Raw genomic sequence first — 19,684 nt, 5'->3', positions numbered from 1 at the left:
AGAAAGAAAGAAAGAAAGAACGAAAGAAAAGAGAAGAGAGAGGAAGAAAGAAAGAAGAAAGAAAGAAAGAAAGAAAGAGAGAGAGAAAGAGAGAGAGAAAGAAAGAGAAAGAAAGAAAGAAAGAAAGAAGACGAAAGAAAGAAAGAAGAAAGAAAGAAGAAAGAAGAAAGAAAGAAAGAAAGAAAGAAAGAAAGAAAAAAGAAATAAAGAAAGAATGGAAAGAAAGAAAGAAAGAAAGAATGAATGAAAAGAGAAAGAAAGAGAAAGCAAAGAAGCAGAATGAAAGAAAGTTCAGCAAACAAATACAAGCTTAGCTTGCCTCCATTTCGCCGATAGGAAACGGGCTCCTCAATTTTCTTGTCACATTAAAGTCAATTTTCGCGAGGTGACCCTGTGGCATTGACACTAGCGTTACGTCATTCTGCAGTGTCAATTCTGGCGACTTCACGCACCAGCATGGCTGGTTGTGATAACGTCAGGTACCAAACATTCAAAATGGCCGTTGTTGCGTCACAAACAGAGCCACGGAGCAGAGCGGACGTGGAAACGTAACGATATCTTGCGCGAGCACGTGACGAGAAGCTCATACCGTGCCGTGACGTCAAGGTACAGTAGAAACTAGCTTTTAAAGACATGTAAGTAATTTTTCAGGGCGCATTCACGCTTACTAGCTCATTTTGTAGGCTCTTGGGGGCTTTCCCTTTCACTTGATGCAGGAAAACGAGAACGGAAAATTTTCGTGCCAGTACCACTTTAGCATGTTTTAAAAGCTTTACACTGTCACTATACGGTCAAAATACTAAAGGCTGTTGCGAATCTTGTCAAGTCATGCAAACGTGTAAATCGTAAGTCTCGCCCCCCTACACCATGAACCATGAGTAAAGAACGGCACTCTACGCGACAGTTACCGCTGTGAGATGTGCTGGCGTTGCTAAGCGCAGTTACCACACCCCATGAGTCGCACACTTGAGATATCGCGCATCAAACTGCGCAACAACCCCAATGGAGTGGTCATAGGATTGTAACACCACGGTGCTTGGTAAGCGGTATACTTGACACGCAAGCTATAAGAGCTGTCGTGTTCGACACCACTATTCTGACGTGTTCGACACCACCCAATCGCTATCGTGCGGTGTATCTTCTCCCCCACCCCCTCTCACCCCCCTCTCCTCTTACACACACTTCCGCCCCAGCACCGGAAGTCGTAACAGTACAAAGAAGAGTTCAACTCGCAAGGGCTCTCGACGCTTGCTCGCTCTTGTATCTGATACCCGGCCGCGTATGCCTCTTGAGAGCAACTGTTTCCCCCTCATCAGCCATGAAAGATAGCTAAGCTCGTGGGCACGAGATGTGGTCAGGAAATCGCTGTCCTTCCGGTTCAACGACTTCCGACTGCCGAGCGAGCCAAAAGTTTGTTCGTTTTTTGCACTTATCGCACGTGTTTAATCGATAACCGTTGCAGTCTCTGAATGTACTCGAAGCTGTACACATTGCCGCAACCTGCTGGCTGCGTAGAAGCCTTTCCGCAGCCTTTAGTAAAACAAATCACACTGTCCTTGAGATGTTGTCCTTAAGATGTTCTCCCTAACATGCTCATTTTATTAAAGTCCGTATTGCATATTTCACAAATAAAACCCAAATTTCTGCTGCTGAAAAAAAAAATCATGGCCGCTTCGCATTAGTGGTGCGGAGGAAGAGCGCAGCTGGGCGGCCTTCCGTGTTTCTCTTTATGTTTTCTTTCTTTCTTTCTCTCTGTTTCGTGTACCTCTTCTTTTGTATCTGTTTCTTTCCAGTTCTTCCTTTCTCCCTCTACTTCTTTCTCCTTCTCTGTCTGTGCTTCCTTCTGTGCACAGCAGTGTGCACCTATAACTGGTGCGGCGAGTTTGAACAATAAACACACCGCGTTAACGCGCTTGAAAAAAAAAAAAAGAGGTTCGAACGGAAACGTGGTTGAGCGCCTTATGTCTCAGATAGACACTTGGAAAACTGGCGCATAGCTTCATAGTTGAATAGCATTGTTTCGTTGTATGAGGTGTGAACGTTCGTACTACTAGGCAATTTGTTAAACCACTGCCGCTTTTCTTAAGTTAGCTTAACTACCACTTAACTAAAACCTTGGTTGTATGTCAGCCCTCGTTCTTGCTAGCACTGTACGCTTCCACTACTAAGGGTCTCCGCGATGGTGAGAACGCGTCATGCCTAAAGCTGAGCGGATGTCCTGAAACGGGAAGGTAATGGCGAGCAGTGGCGTTCATCTGAATGTGCGTAATGCTTAAAGGGTGATAACAGCAAAGCAGCAGCCTTTCGAGCACATATTCGGGGCTTTTTGTATACTAATTTGCGAGGCAAATTTTAACAGCCAAGCTGTTACAGCCGGCCGTAAAATGTGCATGGTCTACAGATAACTATCATCATCAACGAGTATGTGCCACAAAAATTGGGAAAATCCCACTACTCACTACTGCTCCACTAAAAATGAAAAAAGCAGCAGTTAGTTCATTAAAACTGAAAAAGGCTGCGAAGCGACGGCGGCGAGCCATAAAAATATAAAAAGACAGAAAAACATAGAGAGAGAAAGAAGATAGAATGCGGTAGAAAGAAAGAGAAAGAGAAAACGAGAGCGACATAAAGGGAGTAACGACATAAAAAGATATAAGACGGAGAAATAGATGGAAAGAAACTGACGCGAAAGAGAGATTGATAAAACAGAGAGCAAGACAGAAAGAGAAGTAAAGAAAAGAGAGGGAAAGAGAAATAGATAGAGAGAGAAAGAAAGAAATAGAAAGAAACACATACAAAACAGATAAAGAAACAGAGAACAAGAGAAAGAGAAATAAGGAACACCACCAAGCTGCGCTGTTCCTTGAGGCTTGGCTCCACTATTGCGAAGCTGGCATAATATTTTTCCAAGTGTTTCAGCACATGGGATATCTCCGATGGCTAAGGCAATCTCCTTAAGCATCCGCCACATTTCAGCTTTAGTGACCAGTCACCGTAGTTCTTTTGTCATTACATTTGCTGAGTTTTGTTGATTGACCTTATTACATTGTTCTGAGCGGTCGTTTTTTTTTCCTGTGAAAACAGAACTAGCTTCGAAATCTCATATGCATTTCAGCGTGAAAATGTTCGGCCACTCCACTTCCTCATGCCTTCGAAGAGCAAGAAAAAGTTCTTCGGAACACTTCCACGCGCGTCTTTCGACAGCCAAGCCGAACCGATACATTCGCTATCCACACCGAGACAAAATGCGGTCGTTAGCCAAGAAGACAAGGCCAAAGCATCTTTTCCGACAGCACGGAAACACAGATAGGGCGTCAATGGAGGCGGGAAAGACCTTTTCGACATCCACTTCTACAGGGAGAATGAAAAAAACAAAAGGACGAAAAACTTTCCCTGTATTGCTGTGGTGTCTTTCGAACCGCTCCCCGCCTTGGTTCTTTATTACTCCGTGCCGTTAGGTTGATAGCTTCGCTCACTTCGGGATGAATTGAATCCAACCCGACCCCGGGCCATACTGACTTCTATTGACGTCCCTACCATCGCTCGAGACCCTGTCTAGGCCTGTGTGACTTTGTTGTCGTATGCACAAGGAGAAAGCGCATAACACGGCACGACAGTCGTTCGTTCTGGACAGTTGCTTCCAGGATACCTTTAAGTACCGCACTTCCTTCAATTCCCTTCTTTTCCAAGGGGGCGCGCTCTGTAGATCTCATCGTGGTGCAACTAAGGAATCGACGGCCGGAGTAGACGCGAGGCTTGGGGGTTTTTATGCGCTGTTTCCGGTCTCCCGTGCGGTGCTCCATAGACGACGCGCAGAGCCATCGTGGGGTTTGCGTCTAGACCAGTAGAGTCGTTCGCATATAGCGCAATTCGCGGGAGTCGCGTTCAGTTCTCTTGGAACGCAATTACGCTCCTGTATCGTTCTCTCCACAGCACAGCAGGAAAGTCGTGTCGTTGTAGTTTCTTCTTTGTGTGGTTGTATGCGATTGGAGGGTACCCCTTTCTGAGAGTCGTTGGTGAAAACATTGGAAGCGTTCTGGTCTCTCTTTTGTTAGACTTAGGAAAATGAAAACGAATACTTTGATTTCTTGACCGGTGTTAATTTTTTTTCCGTGCAGCCTTCTGTGATACTTTTCAATACGCTATTTCTACCGTATGCACCATCTATGTTATTATGGAACGCATTGTTTTCTAGATAGAAATCTTAGAGTGAACCCGTTGCTTCTAACAACGTACAGTAGGTGGCTTTGATTTCATCACAGATTAATTGTTATGGTAACCAATCGCAATTCCTTAAATTCATAGCGTGGGACGTTATCAGTATACGTGGTAACCACGTTAGAAAGTGCTCACAAACGAGGCCTTCCTTTAGATCTTCAGCTGGCACTAAACAATAAGAAGTGATATTCATACTGCAGGTTCGGCGAATGACGCAATAAATGATTTATGGTGCTCTCTGCATTATCACAGCTTGCGAAACAAAGGTTTCCTCTAACCACGAAGGCTCAGCCGTCGCAGAATGGGCGTTGCCGCGTTCGCGTCAGCCTCGTTTCGTAAATCTGCATAACAAATGACAAGTAATGTCCTCCTAAAGTGATCAGTTACAGTGTAAGGCTTCATTAATGCAAATAGAGAGGCGTCGAATAAATTATTTTGCCGACCATTCACAGGAGGGTATATTAAACCGGCCCGTCGTTGTTAATGGATGGGTAATGCTTCCTTGATCGCGAGCAATGGTAGCGGCATTCCTTCCACTCTATGCTATCGCGTTGCTTTGCATTCTCAGTGTCCATTAATGCTTGGGCGATTTCTTTGAGACACACAGCAAAAGGATCCGTGTTAAAATGAATGGTCATCAGTCTGTCTTGGAAATCACGCTTGGTTACAATGGCATGGATGTAAAAAAGTCAAAACGACACGACGACAGGCAAGTAGATAGATATCGGCCAGCATAATTAGCATATGAAGGAGACATGGACGGCCAGCGAAATGTGACTTCATGCTAAATAATTTTATGCAATTTGATCACCGCCTCGAGGGTCTTTGCCGAAACGCCTCAAACACAGATTGTTTCTGATTACTCTTAACGTATTGAAAAAGATTTCTTCTAACGGCAACCAAGCGGAGCACCAGAGGCAGTAGAGCTCGCGAATGTAAACACAGAAAATTCTGCGAACGTGGTAAAGCTTAACGGCTTCTGAACAGAAAATTGCAAGTGCAGTCATCGACGAAAACTCACATTCTTACCACGCTTCTAGTGTTGTGCTAAGATTGAAGAATCGGTCCGCAGAGATATGAACAGGCAAGAGCACAGGAGAATGCAAACAAACTTCAGTTTGCTGTTCAGTGAGATCACGCCGCGTTGCTAGTTTGCTTTGTTCTGTTTGAATGAAACTCACGTTGCTATTCTAACAAATTTACATGGTAGTATTGAAGGAATTCTGAGCGCATATCCTGATCTCAGTATACTTAACAGAAAAAAAAAGACATATCGTTTGTAGTGCTAGGCGCTGTGCTGTTTAGTTTTGTCAGGTACATTTCAACATTTTGCCAAAGCTACATCCTAAACAGATACTAAGACGCCGGAGGTACGTTTCACAATCTCTTCTTCCTCGCAAAAGCACATTGAGCTTTTCGTTGATAGTCCACCCTCCGAAGAAATGTCACTTAATTTTTGTAGACCTCCGTTTTGTAGAAGACACGATTACTTCAGTTGATTATTATTGAACTCGATTTTAAGCAAAGAAACCACATTTGTGCGACATTCATGATTGAATGTTTTCTGGCAGCGAGCTCTCTAGAGCAGAAGTGCTCGAAGCACGTGAAAAAAATATATATATTGCTTTCTAATATGCTGATTGTTAGATTCGGTAAAGAGAGAAGGAAAGCCTTATGCATAGCACGATGGTAAAACAGTTGTATGCAGAACAAAAACGTGCCTTTCCGAACAACTGAATGGCAGTGCTAAAAATTAGGAGCAGACACGCTAGAGTACTCCGCACAATGTTTGCTTTCCTACCAGTCTTTCCGTCCCAAAATATGCGCGTGCAATATTGAGAGGGCGGGCAACGTTGAGCCGGGCGTAAACAAACAGCGTGCCGCTAATGTCAATTTCATGAACTCTCTTCCCGGAGTTCTCAGTGAATAAGAAGTGCGTACTCCGTTATTTCGTTTCCATCCGGGAAACGACACGCCCGACCACTCAACGTTAACGTCGAACAAACAAAAATCAAGTTCGAATTTGCTAGGAAGCGTGTGATGTCGATGTGCTCTCCTTCGAAGCCGAAACCAAAATAGCTCTTGTTTTGGGCAAACAAGCTGTCGATCTGGTCGAATTGGGCTTGTTTGTGGTTTGGCCGCCGCTGCAACCGCAAAACTCACGAGCGCGTGTCGGTGTTTCCCGTGACAAGAAAGCGGCAAACCAAAACAGTCAATCCTGCATCGAGTGCGACTTTAAGCTGAGCATGTCGTTCACTGTCGATTCGCGGCTGTGTATAGGACACATGCGCACGACAGAGTTGAGTGCTTTGCCGTGTCTTTTTAAAGCGCTGTCCGCGGTTTCGTGTCGGTCGTGGTTTTGCCTATTGTTTACTCGGCGAAATGGTTGTTGCCACAGTCGTCAAATGCAGATGGCAGGAAGATCAATATTTCAGACTAACGAACGGATGAAATGTGTGGCGGTGAAGTGGAGGTAAACATTACGTGTTTCCTTACTTCGGCAAAATAACTCAGAGCTTTCGAGCGTAAAAAGTGAAACTGATTTCTCTTTGGCTGAGCCTGCTCTTGAGATTCAGCTTGCAACCAACTCACCTACTTGCTCTATATTCAAGAGTTCTCTGAGCTACGATACTTCCGCCCTACTACGTTGGTCAGTGTTTACAGATTTTAAGCGATGTCATATTCTCATTTAATTTTCTTTCTCTCTAATGGCGCGAGCATCTAGCGACATTAGGTTTTTCAAGTAGCGCACCGGAAATACGCCCCCAGCCAATCGGAAGTTGAGCGCTGGCTCTAATGGGTCGAAACAGCAATTAATAATAAAAGCTCACTTAAAAAGCAAGTAATGATTTAAGTTAAGAATTGTACAGGATATATGGGTTCTCGGAACATACGTTTAGTTATAGGAGCCAATTAACTGTCAGGATAATTAATGAATATCAATTCAATGAGTTCATTGATAGAGCAGTCGGTTTTCTTCTAAACAGCTGCGGTCGTTGCGGCACCTGGCGAAGCAGGTCTCAACCACGGGCTTTTTTTGTACGTGGGGTCTGAGATCCGCTTCGTCAGGCAGTACGACGTTCGGTTTAATATCCACGCAGGCGGAAGCACAGTTCTCACATCGTCAAGTGCGCTTTCCTTTGCGCTGATCAGCAACCAGCTCCGGCCTGTCGCTTGGCCTGTCGCTGAACTCAAGCGTTAGGGCCCGCTCACGCTAGCGGCACGGCAGCTCGCCGTTTGCCGTTTGACGTTCTCAGGCTGCCGTGCGCAAGCGATTTCGTTCGCGCACGTCAGCCGTTCTTTGCCGTTGGAAGAATAGGTCCGAGACCCATTTCCTTGCCGTTCGCCGTCTGCCGCAGAGCGACGTGGCCAATCAGCGACGGAGGAGCGGTTGCCATGACTACGGCGCCCCGCGTCGTCTGCTTTCGGCTTTCCCCGTCGTCTGCGTCTGCCGCGGGACGCTTCGAGCTGCTTGCTTTTTTTTACTGCTCGTTTTTCACGCTCGAAGTGCGGATGTCGTCCGTGTCGTTGCCAGGCATGCTTCCGGCAGTCAACAGAGCCTTTTAGTCTGTCCAGCATTAAAAAAAGCGTCGCGTACAATCCCCAAGCTGGCGCCAGGTCAAGTGCCAAGTCAAGTGGCGCCAGCTATGGAGGATTAGAAAACACTAACAAACGCGGAATCTATGTCCTCCGAGCATTCAGAAGCGCCCATCTCGACTCGCTAAGCCTACAGCATCGATTATTTGAGTACGGCTCTCAAAAACGGGGCCGAATCGGCACGAATACTTTGCTGTCGAAGCTTAAGGACATGAATATAAAGCAAATGGAAGCATCAGTTCGGAGCTTACACGCTACGGAGCACACTGCGGCCGCTTGATAGATTCGAGGTGGACGACACCCGCTGCTGGCAGTGCGGCCATGTTTTTCGGAGGCTCGCCGCCGAAGTTTGCCGTGCAAGTAGGACAGCTCTCGCGCGTGCGGCGACGGCGGACGTTGTGCGGCACCGCGCCGTTGCGGCGGGCTTGCCGCTAGCGTGAGCGGGCCCTTACAGGCAATTTGCTGATTTTTATCGGCGTTGTCTAACACACGCAAAGCGCGACGCCATTCCTCGCCTCTGCGATCCACGCGAGCACGCAACCTACTTTGTTTTACAAAAATCCAGCGATAAGCATTCGTGAGGACCGTAAGAAACGCGACGTCAAGAGATGCGTTGATATGGCGGCACGAGCTTGACATACGCGTGGCCTGATATCAGCTTGAGCGACAGCCGTACCAGGGCGGGAGATGACATCGCAGATTGCGACGTGTGATGCGCATAGTGCCACTTCTTAATTTATTATTTTTTTCTTTTTCTCTTAAAACCGTTGTAGTACTTGCTACCAGCGTCGGCTGAGCCTTTGTAAGGTAGACGCAAGTTTCGTCATGTACAGCTTTCTACGGATGACAATGTTGTTGCGTGTTACTTGGGCATTGGCATAGTCACATTGACTGTGTGATGCCGCCATAGACTCTTCTCTTATCTCCTTCTTTCGCACCGCCTTTCCCCTTCCCAATTACAGTGAAGCCACCCGGGGATTCCTACGGTTAACAACCCCGTGTTTCCTTTACATTTCCCTCTCTCTCTCGTCAACAGATGATGATGACCGCCGCTGTTTACTTTTCGTTCCATCGTATACACGTACATACAATTAAAGATGACAAAAAAAAAAAAACAGAGAGAACTTTTCTGTTCCGCCCCTCGATAGATAGATAACCATTTTTAAATATTACCCCGGAGCTGTTAGCCTCGTTCATCGCCTGGCTTGCTGCTCCAGGTGTCGGGTGCTTACCGTGGTATATACAATGATCACATTACACGCAAATAATGCGTACGGGGGTGGTCAAATTTCGAAGGCCACGCTGCCATATGAATACACGGGATAGCGACCTGCGAACTTTTGATTACCCCCCCCCCCCCTGTACTATCACGCACACACCTATGCCGCATGTTTTTCTCGGCATCCTCTTAACACCAGGCGTCAGCAAATTGTGCTTACCAGAAAACCAGGTCCTATGTGCCACCAACCTGTTTCGATTGGAATGTCGACTTTGTATTCCTTATCGTAAGCACTGACAAAAGAAGAAAGTAGTGTTGCAAGTTAAATGAATGCTGCACCGAATTAAAATTCATTATCTACATCTACCGCTTCACACTTATGGCTCAAATATGCACGTTACTTCGGCACTACAATGTGTAAGGAATGCGATCTCGGTGGGCAGTGAGTTTGTCAACAACTCGCGGTTTTTTGTATGCGCGTCAGAGAAAGTGCAGTGAAAAAGTGATTTGCATTTATATGTTGAGTGAGATGACGTATAATACTGATGTATGTACTCTAACGTGAGGGCTGACGTTGCGTCGCACAATATGTTACCCTTGAAACGCCAGTGTTGTCGACGTGCCTGGTAAGCCCACGATGTGCACACAGCTACTACACTTACAAAAACTACGTCGATCCACCTCATATAACGCTTGACTCAAAGCCATAAAATACGGCATAGAAGTACTCCTTCACAGCTTCGCATGAAACCGATTCCCACAACGCGTGGGGTCTGCCGAAATTTTTAGTGAATAAAGTTTTTCAATCAAGTCAAAATCTTATTTCACGCGACAACTCTGAGGAACTGAGAGTTGTGCTAGCTTAATGATGCTTCGCTCTGAATGTGAGCACATATGAAGGATGAAAGACCGCACGAATGTCTACTCTCAACTAGCTGGTTCAGAACAGAAAAGGTAGTATTTATATACGCTGTACTTTTATGTGTGCCACCAAGTCGTCGTAAACTCGGGGGATTTGTAAGTCTATATCCGGGCCACAGATCACCTAGATTAAAGGCGTATTTCGTGAACTTTTGAGAATTAGGGCAGTAGCAGCAAGCGCACCTTCTAGAAATATGAACGTGCGCCGTGTTTTCACAAGTAGTGGGGAATGGTCGGAAATGGTCGCTTTCACAATAGCAAGTGATCCCCAGTTCTACGTTGAGATAACTCGTTACCAAAACGTTGTACAAGCCATCAGTTCCGACTGGCTAGTTGTGGAGAGGTTGAGGTTTAGATCATCTCGGCTACTTTATTGCCATGCGTAATTTTGTTTTGTCGCACACGCTCTCATTCACTGATCCCGCAGCTGCCGAAGCATTTCTCGTCGACACGACAGTTTTCCGCACCACAAAACTCACACGCTCCTCTCACTCACGCCATGTGGCACGCGAACGGGGTATACTCGATCGCAAGTGTCTCGAGGTTTTGAGAACACGACACTCTAACCGACCCCTGACGTGCGGCGTCCAGGCGCCGTACGAAGAGCATTATGTCCCTAAAGCGTTCTTTGAAGGGCTGACCGGTTGACCGTTGGACGCCCGCCCAAGTTGTCAGCTACGCAAGATTGCGTCGACTGCCGAGCCGGGTCAGCTGCGGCCTGTGTCGAGTTGTGAGGTCCGTTAGTGTGCTGTCAGGTTCCATTTTTCCACCGTTTCTTGTCATCAACAGTACGCGTGCGCACAATTCAAGCAAGATCAAAACAACCCCTAATAGAAAGCCAAATCGGCGCACTACGTGCTCGGGTTTATGCAGGCTACTTCAATTAGACACGCCGCATAGGCGTTGGTCGCAAAATGCTGCATGGGAAGTGGCATGACGCACGTCACAAGCCTTTCGAATGAGACAGAAGACAGATTCAACAAACAACCACTAACGAGCCTACACGTTCTGCAGGCTTCGGCTTTCATGGTCAGTGGTTGTTAGCGTGCCCGTTCGCGTGCGTAGTTTCTTTTGACGAACACGCACAGCGTTTTTCGTGTGTCGCAAACACGCGACGCGTATTGTCATGGTCCAGTGGGTTAGGGCACGCGGTATGATCGCAGAAGTGTCGAAGTTAGTAATTCTGACGACGCGTGTCAGCAGCGCGCGAGTCCCACCGCCTAATGGGATTTGCGGGCCGGGTATTTCACGATCTGCTTCGTCGCCCGTGTTTAGCCTTGCCTGACCATGGCCACACCTTTGTGTACATAACCGTGGACGTCTGGTCACGTGAACAATATGTCCTTTGACGGCTGTCATGTGATGTTTTGTTTGTTCTGTCTTTCGGTTCGGTGTGTCCGGGACGTGCTGGATGTACCCTGCCCAAAACGAAGAGGATGGCGGGTAGCCCCTCTCTGGGAATACTACAAATCGGTTCTGCGGAATCCCGCAACGTCCCGGAAGAGTTAAAAAGGGAAACTGACAGCCACCCGTTCGTAGCATGAAACCACAAAGAAATCCTCACCGATTTTTCAGAAATAAAGCTCCTTAGAAGCTTAAAATTCGTCCTGATCCGGCGATCGAAGCCGAGACCAACGCCTTTCCGTGGTGGTCGCTCTACCAAATGAGCTAACTAGGAAATCCAATTGGCAAAGCGTCCGCCTCGGAAAGGCGTTGGTGCCGGGTTCGATTCTGGGACCAGGGCAAATTTGTCGGCAACTAAAGGCTTTCGTTCTGAGATATCCGTACAGATTTCCTTGTAGCTTCGTGCTTCAAGCGGATGGTTGTCAATTCCCTTTCTTCACCTAGGAATACCAGAGTTCGCATCAAAAAGTGAGTAGCACGTTCTAAGATGTTTTTCTAACCTAACCGCAATGATTCTTGAGAACAAGCGTATATTCAAGAGCAGGAATAAAAGCTAAGCAAGTCTGATGAAGCCGTTTTCGTCTTGTTATGAGTGCATGAGTTTTGCTCGGAATTCGATACTCCGATTCGATACTCCGATGGCTGCAATAAGTTCATAGCCTCAACGGTAGAATCTAAAAAATGGCAATAGAGCAGGTGTCGGGGCTTCAATATGGCGTTTAGACCCAGTCCGCACTCATGTGAGCATACAGAAGTTTACGAATATGAAGGAAGGAGAAGGCGTTATGCAGTAAGTGGAGTTAATTTTCTTTGTGCACTTTTTTAGAGCGCAGCTCCTGGGCACCCGTCCCGGCGTTGAGCGGCGTCGCCGTCGCCGTTGGTGGCGTAACCGCGTCAACGAGTACGTGCCACAGGAATTGGGCAAGCCCCACGACCGTGTCTAACGAAAACTATGTATGTGCCACAGGAATTTGGCAAGCAAAGAAGAAGACGTGCGTTGGTCGAAGGCAAAATTTCAGACCATAGGATCCGCCCGACCCTTGGCCGATCGCCCTGTGTGGGTAGGTGCCAATCATCCTAGGAGCATTATCATCATCATCATCATCATCATCATCATCATCATTTTTCGCCATCGCCGTGCAGAAGAAACACATCGAGAGCCTCCGAAACGAGTACCAAGCCATGCATGAGGCCCTGGAAACGACCAACTATGACTCAATGGCACAGTTCTGGGAACATGACGGCGGCATGGACAAGGCGGAATATATTTCGGATCACCGAGCGGGTACTCCTCGTGCCACCCTCATGCTACCCCGCAACGTGCAGCAAAGGTGGGTGAATTACTTTATTTCATGTGTGGCGTCCAATACTTGATTTAAAAATGGATCTTCAGATAGTGCTTGACACGTACGCGTGTGCCGCTAACGTGATGGAATATGTAAACAAGGCCAACCGAGGTATGTCCAATCTGAATCGGGCAGTGCAAGAAATTGTCAAAGAGAAGGGCGACATGGATTACACGCAGGCACTGAGACATCTAGGAGGGAAGATGTTCAATGCGATTAAATAGTGATATGCAACTGCAGAAAGATAAACGTATGTCTCAAATTGTTTGTCTCAACTTATCGCAAAACCAACACACCTCGACAGCTGCGCTCAGAATTGGCATTTGGCAATATCGTAATCTTCGGTGATTTTTTTTTTGTCATTCGTGGCTTGTACTAACGGCGTTGAAAACATTCCTTCCCAAACAACCTGAAGGGTGTGTCCTTGTCACTATGGGTTTGGCAATGAGAGAACTTCTCCGCCTTATGATGGCATAATATTTTACTTCTTGCTGTCTCCTTGTAGATGTTACAAGTGATCCCCTCTTGTGCCCATACAAAGCATCCTCTTCCCTCTCGCTTTCTCCGAGCGCTGTCTACGGAAGCAATATTGAGGACTTTCCGAGTGACTCGACCATTCGCCGCTGTTTGATCGAAGTGAACATCCTTAATCCTCATCGACAAATCACTGACGCGTGGCGGCCGTACGCGGCTATTGGCGCATAAAAGGCTTTTGTGACCTCACAAGCTCCTTCTTCCATTCGTACGAGTCGAGAAAGTTCGCGATCCGGGTGCTCTTTACTTCCTCAGTTTCCGATACGAACAAATTGCTGGAGCGCAGTGTCGGTATAACACTACATGCGAGAGCGACTATGGCGTAGGCGGCCAGTGTGCTGGCACTCTACCATGGGGGTTGCTGCTTGCAATCGTTCGAAGTCCTCCCTTTCTTCGTGAGCTTCATTGTGTCGCGATCGGTGCAGGCCTATCCCTGCGAAGCGTGTGATCGGAGTGGATGCCGAACTCCCTCTTCTCCTCGTCCGTAGCGCGCTCTAGCGGCCAACGTCCGATCGGTCTCTGAAAGAGACAGTGTGCTGGCGGGCGGGCGGGTTATTGTTAAACCTAGGAGGGCATGTTTATGGTTGTCGGTGACTTGTTCGGCAGTCAGCGAGCCAGCTTACAAAAGCGGAAATATCACAGGACTCTATGGCTGGCTGCCCAGCTACAGCGGAAACGGAGAGTTCCCAGGAAAAAGAAAGAAAAAAAAAAGGGGGGGGGGGGGTAATATCCGCGGGAAATACCGCCTTACCAGTGATCACGGCACTCCGGACGAAACACTCCGATTGGACTTTTGTGTAGTCTAACGGGAGTTTACTGCTTTCTGTGACGCTACTTATTGATGTCTTTTTGGTGTATTTCTTCACTGCAATTTGGTGAGATGAAAGCATCAGTGTAATACGCTGAAGGCCTATGCCATTATGCCTATGAACTTGGCTGTCCCGTATAATTGAACAATGTATTGGCTTGGGCTGCTCGGTAATGTATAATCTTAGTTTTTTCGTTGATAATGTATCAGGACAACGTATAGACACACATGTACTTGGGCCTTTCGTGCCTGAGTGCGTTTTCGTCATGCTTCGTGCACTAAAAAACACCTAGCTTACATACACTCTTTTGCTACCGCGGTAGAGGACATCAGAGGGCCTTTAGAGTAAAACCCACCCCTTTTTTTATATTTTGATACAGGGAAACATGGTAAGGAGGACCCCGAATACTTTCGGGGGGCAATGATATCAACGCGGTTTGCGACGGCCGCGTTGATATCAGACGCAAGTAATATGCAGCGCATGTAGGGCGTCTGAATTTCTTTGAAGTATAATAATAAAGAACAAGCACTGGCAGCTTCTTCAGTTTATTCACGCCCCGGCACTTCATTATGAGATCTGGATTACAAAGGCCATGAAAGTGCCTTGCATTTAATCGAAGGCACTTTCAATCTGCCCCCTGACGCTTCACTTGGAAAATGCAGGAGCACCAGAACAATGCATCAGTTATCGTCGTATATGTTGTCTCTCGTTACAGCTACACGTATCTAAAAACGTAAAATAGCGTGTTCTTCGATAGCACACTGGCATGTCATGCTAATCTCAGCTCCTACCACTTGAAGACGAACGTAAAGCCAAACGTGATCATGGTAACACCACAACGGATTAGTCCCTGTTCGTTTGAGCACCTACACTCTCCCTCGAATACTGCAGATCCCAGGTCGCAAACAGCCGCTCATCGCTGTTGCCCCCTTGAAGCGATATCCAAGCTCCGCCCGCTTCGTAGGCTGTACTTACTACATACCCACGTGGTTGAGTGAGGGATAGTGGCCCACGTAGCACATTTCAAGTGCACTTCAGAAACCCCTCAGTCGAATTAGCCGGCTTAATCGCTATCGTGCAGTGAATCAGCCCTTCACACGTCTCTACTTAGTTCATGAAGTCGTCAACGTACAAAGAGAAGCTGCGGAGAGGCGCTTGCATAGAGAGTCATGGACAGGCGCCTGCAGTATCGCTGCCACTACGTGCGGAATACATTCCGCACGTGATGAGAGAAACACTCCAGAACAACTGTTTCCTCTTCAGTTGGCCTTGATGAGGCTTGTGTCCGTGGTGTAAGAGATGACCAGGAAACAAGTGCGTATGCATTCAGTAGTTCTCGATTGCTTATGTTAAGTGCTCGAATACGTAGGCTCTTGTGGGGATCACAGCGATGAATTTCATAGGTGTCGTTAGTGGAGGAGTAAGGATTATGTCGCCATGTACAGTGGCATTGAAACTCACCGGTCCTGTACTTTACGACCGCGTAATTCTTTGTGATGTTACCAAGAACACAATGTTTAAAAATTCAGTTATCTGAGTAAAAACAAATTCTGAGAGAACGCATTTTTGTGAATTTCGAAACCAAACTGGAACAACCGAAGACATTTCCTTCTGCACAGACTATACTTGTGGGTAGTGCACAATAACAGGAACTACGCGTAGAAATATCAAGCTGCTACAGCATGTAAGGCACATCATTTCTGACCTGTCCGAGAAGATGACTGGAAAGTTGGACTTTGCCTTTTGGGCTGTCTATCGCACTTTTCTGTCCAAGACAAAATGCTTTTGCTTAGAGTATATTGTGTCGTTAATACCACACAATATCATAAGCCAAAGTACTGCACTTCTGACACTCTATACAGAGATCAGCCTGTAGATACATGCTGCAAAATAGCTTGTGCTAAAAGAACGTTCTCTTCCTGCATTTCTGCCGCTCCCGTGCCTTATATAGCTCACATAGACGGGGTTTCTATTTCAGTGTATGATAACGTAACAAAGCGTACATAATGCGTGAAGGTCGCTGAAAATCGATGAAAAGCAGCGACAAAGCAAGAAGCCAAACGGAAACAGACCGTAGACTTAGCCTCTTAACGTAGCTGAAATACTGTCACTACTGCAAGACCAATGCACTGCGAATGAGTCACTGCACGGAGTGTTATCTTTTTGTCTTTTTTGTCTTGACGTGATCGTGCGATAAACACCTCCCGCAGATGTTTGCACAATCCGATGACCCCCGCGCCTATAAACAATATGTGGGGAACGTCGAAGAATTGTCGGGAGCGGAGGCCTGTCATGGATCCCGCTGACGTCATAGGTGGTATGGTCACGTCCGCCGGCGAAAAATGAGCTGATTCCGCGAGGTGTCAGCTAAGTGAACACAAAAAGTAAAACATCGCGGAAGGCGTCGCGCAAAACGACCGTAGGCATAATACCGGGGTGTCGATTGGAAGCTTCGGCAAATATTGGGACTGATCAGAACGACCCAAGAACCAAGTCCCTGACAGAACGCTCTCGTAACTCAGGGTTGTATACAGACACTGTAATACGTGGGTCCTTCGCCATTTCCTGGTGACAGATAATATTGATATCCTTGACAAACAAAGTATGACAAGCAACTTGACGGAGTGAATTCAACAATCGTCATCAACTAAGATAGTATGTAGGACTAGGATAGCAAAATATTAGATGATAAAGCTTAATGAGTGTTCTATGTAGACTAAGCTTGTACTTTTTGACTAAGACAAGTAGCTCATTATAAAGCGGCACAAATGCGAAACGCGGGATCAGACAGCTGGCCGCATTAGAGCCGAGAAACATTACCTCGGTAAAAGTGCTCAAGTACAGTGAATAACTAGGCACACAAGGCAGACATCAATTATAGACGTAGTCGATCGAAAACACCTGCATCAAAGAGTGTGCGCAGTGTATCTTCGAGTCGTAAATGACCAAACATCTTAAAGAAATATATTTACGTCTTAACAGTCAGAAAGGCAGGGTCACAAAGTGCGAGGACCCTCGGTACAGAATACTCACAGTTAGTGTAACGTTCTTTCATACTCAAAATCACCGACGATTACGATACTACCTAATGCGAATTCTGAGCGCGTTTCGTGTTGCCGCAACGCGAAATGTGTTTCAAGTTATGGTTATCCAAAGTTGAAGCAATGCAAGATTCGTTAGATATTGCAAAAAAAAAATGCCAGCGCTTGAGTGCTACGTACGCCATTATGTGCATTATGGCTCATTCACACTGGGGAATCCGCCCGCCACAGCAACCGGAATTCGCGCGCCGCCGAAATTGAACATTGTTCACACCGCTTAGCAACCGCACCGCCGAAACTAGGGCGTCTAGTTGTCATCGTCCCTTCGCGCGAAGGAATGCTGGCATCGACGCGCTCGGCGTTGTGTACGCGTTTCGTTATGGCGAAGCGCATAAACAGGAGCAGGGTCGTCGAACTGCTGGGCCTGCTGCAAAGCAACTTTCTGGCGATGTCTGACGAGCGTAAACATGCATTCGCCGAACAAAAGAAACGACGCAAGCAGTTGTGGTTGGTTCGTCCTGATTTGCAAGACGCGAGAAGCTTGGTCGAGCCGAGGTAATGCTACCCGTTTTGCGAGATCGTGATGATGTATTGCAAAGATGCTAATCGCGACAACACTTGGTAGTTGTCGAGAGCTACAGGATGATTACGAAAGACTTCGCTGTTGGTGCGGGCTTCGACGACTCTGATATCACAAGCGCGCCGCCATTTTTGGAATGTTCGACTCGCGTTCCAATTGGTTCACGGTGAGGGAATCCGGCGGCAGCTGCCGCAAAAATCGGTCCAGGACCGATCGGCGCGGAATGGGCTTTTCCGGCGGATCTCGCTGCCGCCGAAGCGAATTCCGCGCGCTGTCGCCGCCGAATGTCTCAGTGTGAACGCGCCATTAGAGGAGTCGCGAAGCAAGCGAAACGCCAACAGCACCGTTGCGACAGGCGTAACGAGCCGTAGTGCACGTGCCAGCCCTGCACGCGCACGGAGGGAGTTCGAAACCGCGTTAGGTGCAGGATGCTTTCCCGGGCGGGGAGATCCATACAATCGACTGGGAATAAAGGAGAAAATATTATGGCTTACGCCTTCGAATGATACTGATAGTTGGGGTTTAACGTCCCAAAGCCACGATATGGTTATGAGGGATGCCGTAGTGGAGGGCTCCGGAAATTTCCACCACCTGGGGTCTTTAACGTGTACCTAAAGCAAAGTAGTACACGGGTCCCAAGCATTTTCGCCTCCATCAAAAATGTGGCCGCCGCGGGACCTTCAGGTCAGCAGTCGAGCACCATAATACTAGACCGCCTAGACTAGAAGGTTGTTTCGCCTTCTAGTCATCTTAGAAGAATGCACAAGGGACCCTGTGAGTTTTTGTTTTTCGTAGAGTGCGCGCAACGACAAAATCGTGTTACGCATGCGCTAAATCGCGCGATTACGAAAAATTAGTCAGAAGACTTGCGGTTTAAATGAAAAGGGGAGGGGACACGGAGAGGAATCCTGACGTGCGCGTGTTTATACAGACAACCGTTTCGTTCGCTCGAGGCCGCTAATGCCCGATAACCGAGCCTTTGCAGTTGGGTGAAAAAGTAGACATCACCGGACCGCAACATGTCAAGGGAAGGAACATCAACAGAAACCGCGCCGAGTAAGGTTGACACACCCCCTAAAGTTGCGGTCAGTCCGTTGTGATGAAACTAAATATAGAGTTGTCACACGAGCACGTTCCCGCCCGTCCCTGACAGGACACGATATGGAAGCCGCCGAGTTTGTTGTTTTCTTTTTTCTTTCTTCGAGCGGCTTCGACTATACTTTATAGGCATGTAGGGGGGAAAAAACTATAGTTATTTTTCCTTTCTTTTTTTCTTAGGAGCCTCAGAGCTTTGTGTGCCGCGCGAGGTTGAGTTGTCTGGTCCATGAGTTTCCGCGGATGGGCGTGTTGTTCCCTCCTCGGGGATGAGCTATGCGCAAAACGGAGTTGATTGCAGCGACGATCACCGTGACGTGGCTACTGTCCGCCCACTAGTAGTACAGCCGTTGTTTCCATCAGCCGCAATGTGATGCTGAGCGTCCCCCTCATTTCGACGTCATCAGGGACATACAGGCGAAGCAAAAGTAATCAACCGTGTTTAAGCTCCTACGGGACACCTCAATATGTATTTTCGTTCTTTCTTACTCATGCGTCTGTGTGCTTCTGTGTGTGTGCGTGTGTGCGTTGTTACGCGTTATTCTGGTGGACGTTAACGGTAATGCTGAAAGACAAACCGCATTCATTTGGGTCACAGAAAACTCAAGCTACTCAACGCCGACTTCGCGTTTGTTGGTTTGCATGTTGCGTCAACTTCCAACTGATCGTAAACAATAAATTGGAAGTTATCGCCCAGTGTTTCGGTTTTCGTTGCTTCTGCCTTCTTTTATTTTGCTTTACGCTCCAACAGCCGTGCCAGGTTAAATATACGACAAGGTCATAATGTGATTATTCTTGGGGTTTAACGTCCCAAAACCACGACAAGATTATGAGGGACGTCGTATAGTGAAGGCTCCGCAAATTTGGACCTCTCGGGGTTCTTTATCCTGCACCTAAATCTAAGCACACGGGCCTTAAGC

This window comes from Rhipicephalus sanguineus, chromosome 11 (assembly GCF_013339695.2).
Source record: "Rhipicephalus sanguineus isolate Rsan-2018 chromosome 11, BIME_Rsan_1.4, whole genome shotgun sequence".
In the NCBI taxonomy this organism is placed as follows: domain Eukaryota; kingdom Metazoa; phylum Arthropoda; class Arachnida; order Ixodida; family Ixodidae; genus Rhipicephalus; species Rhipicephalus sanguineus.
This window is presented reverse-complemented; position numbering follows the sequence as displayed.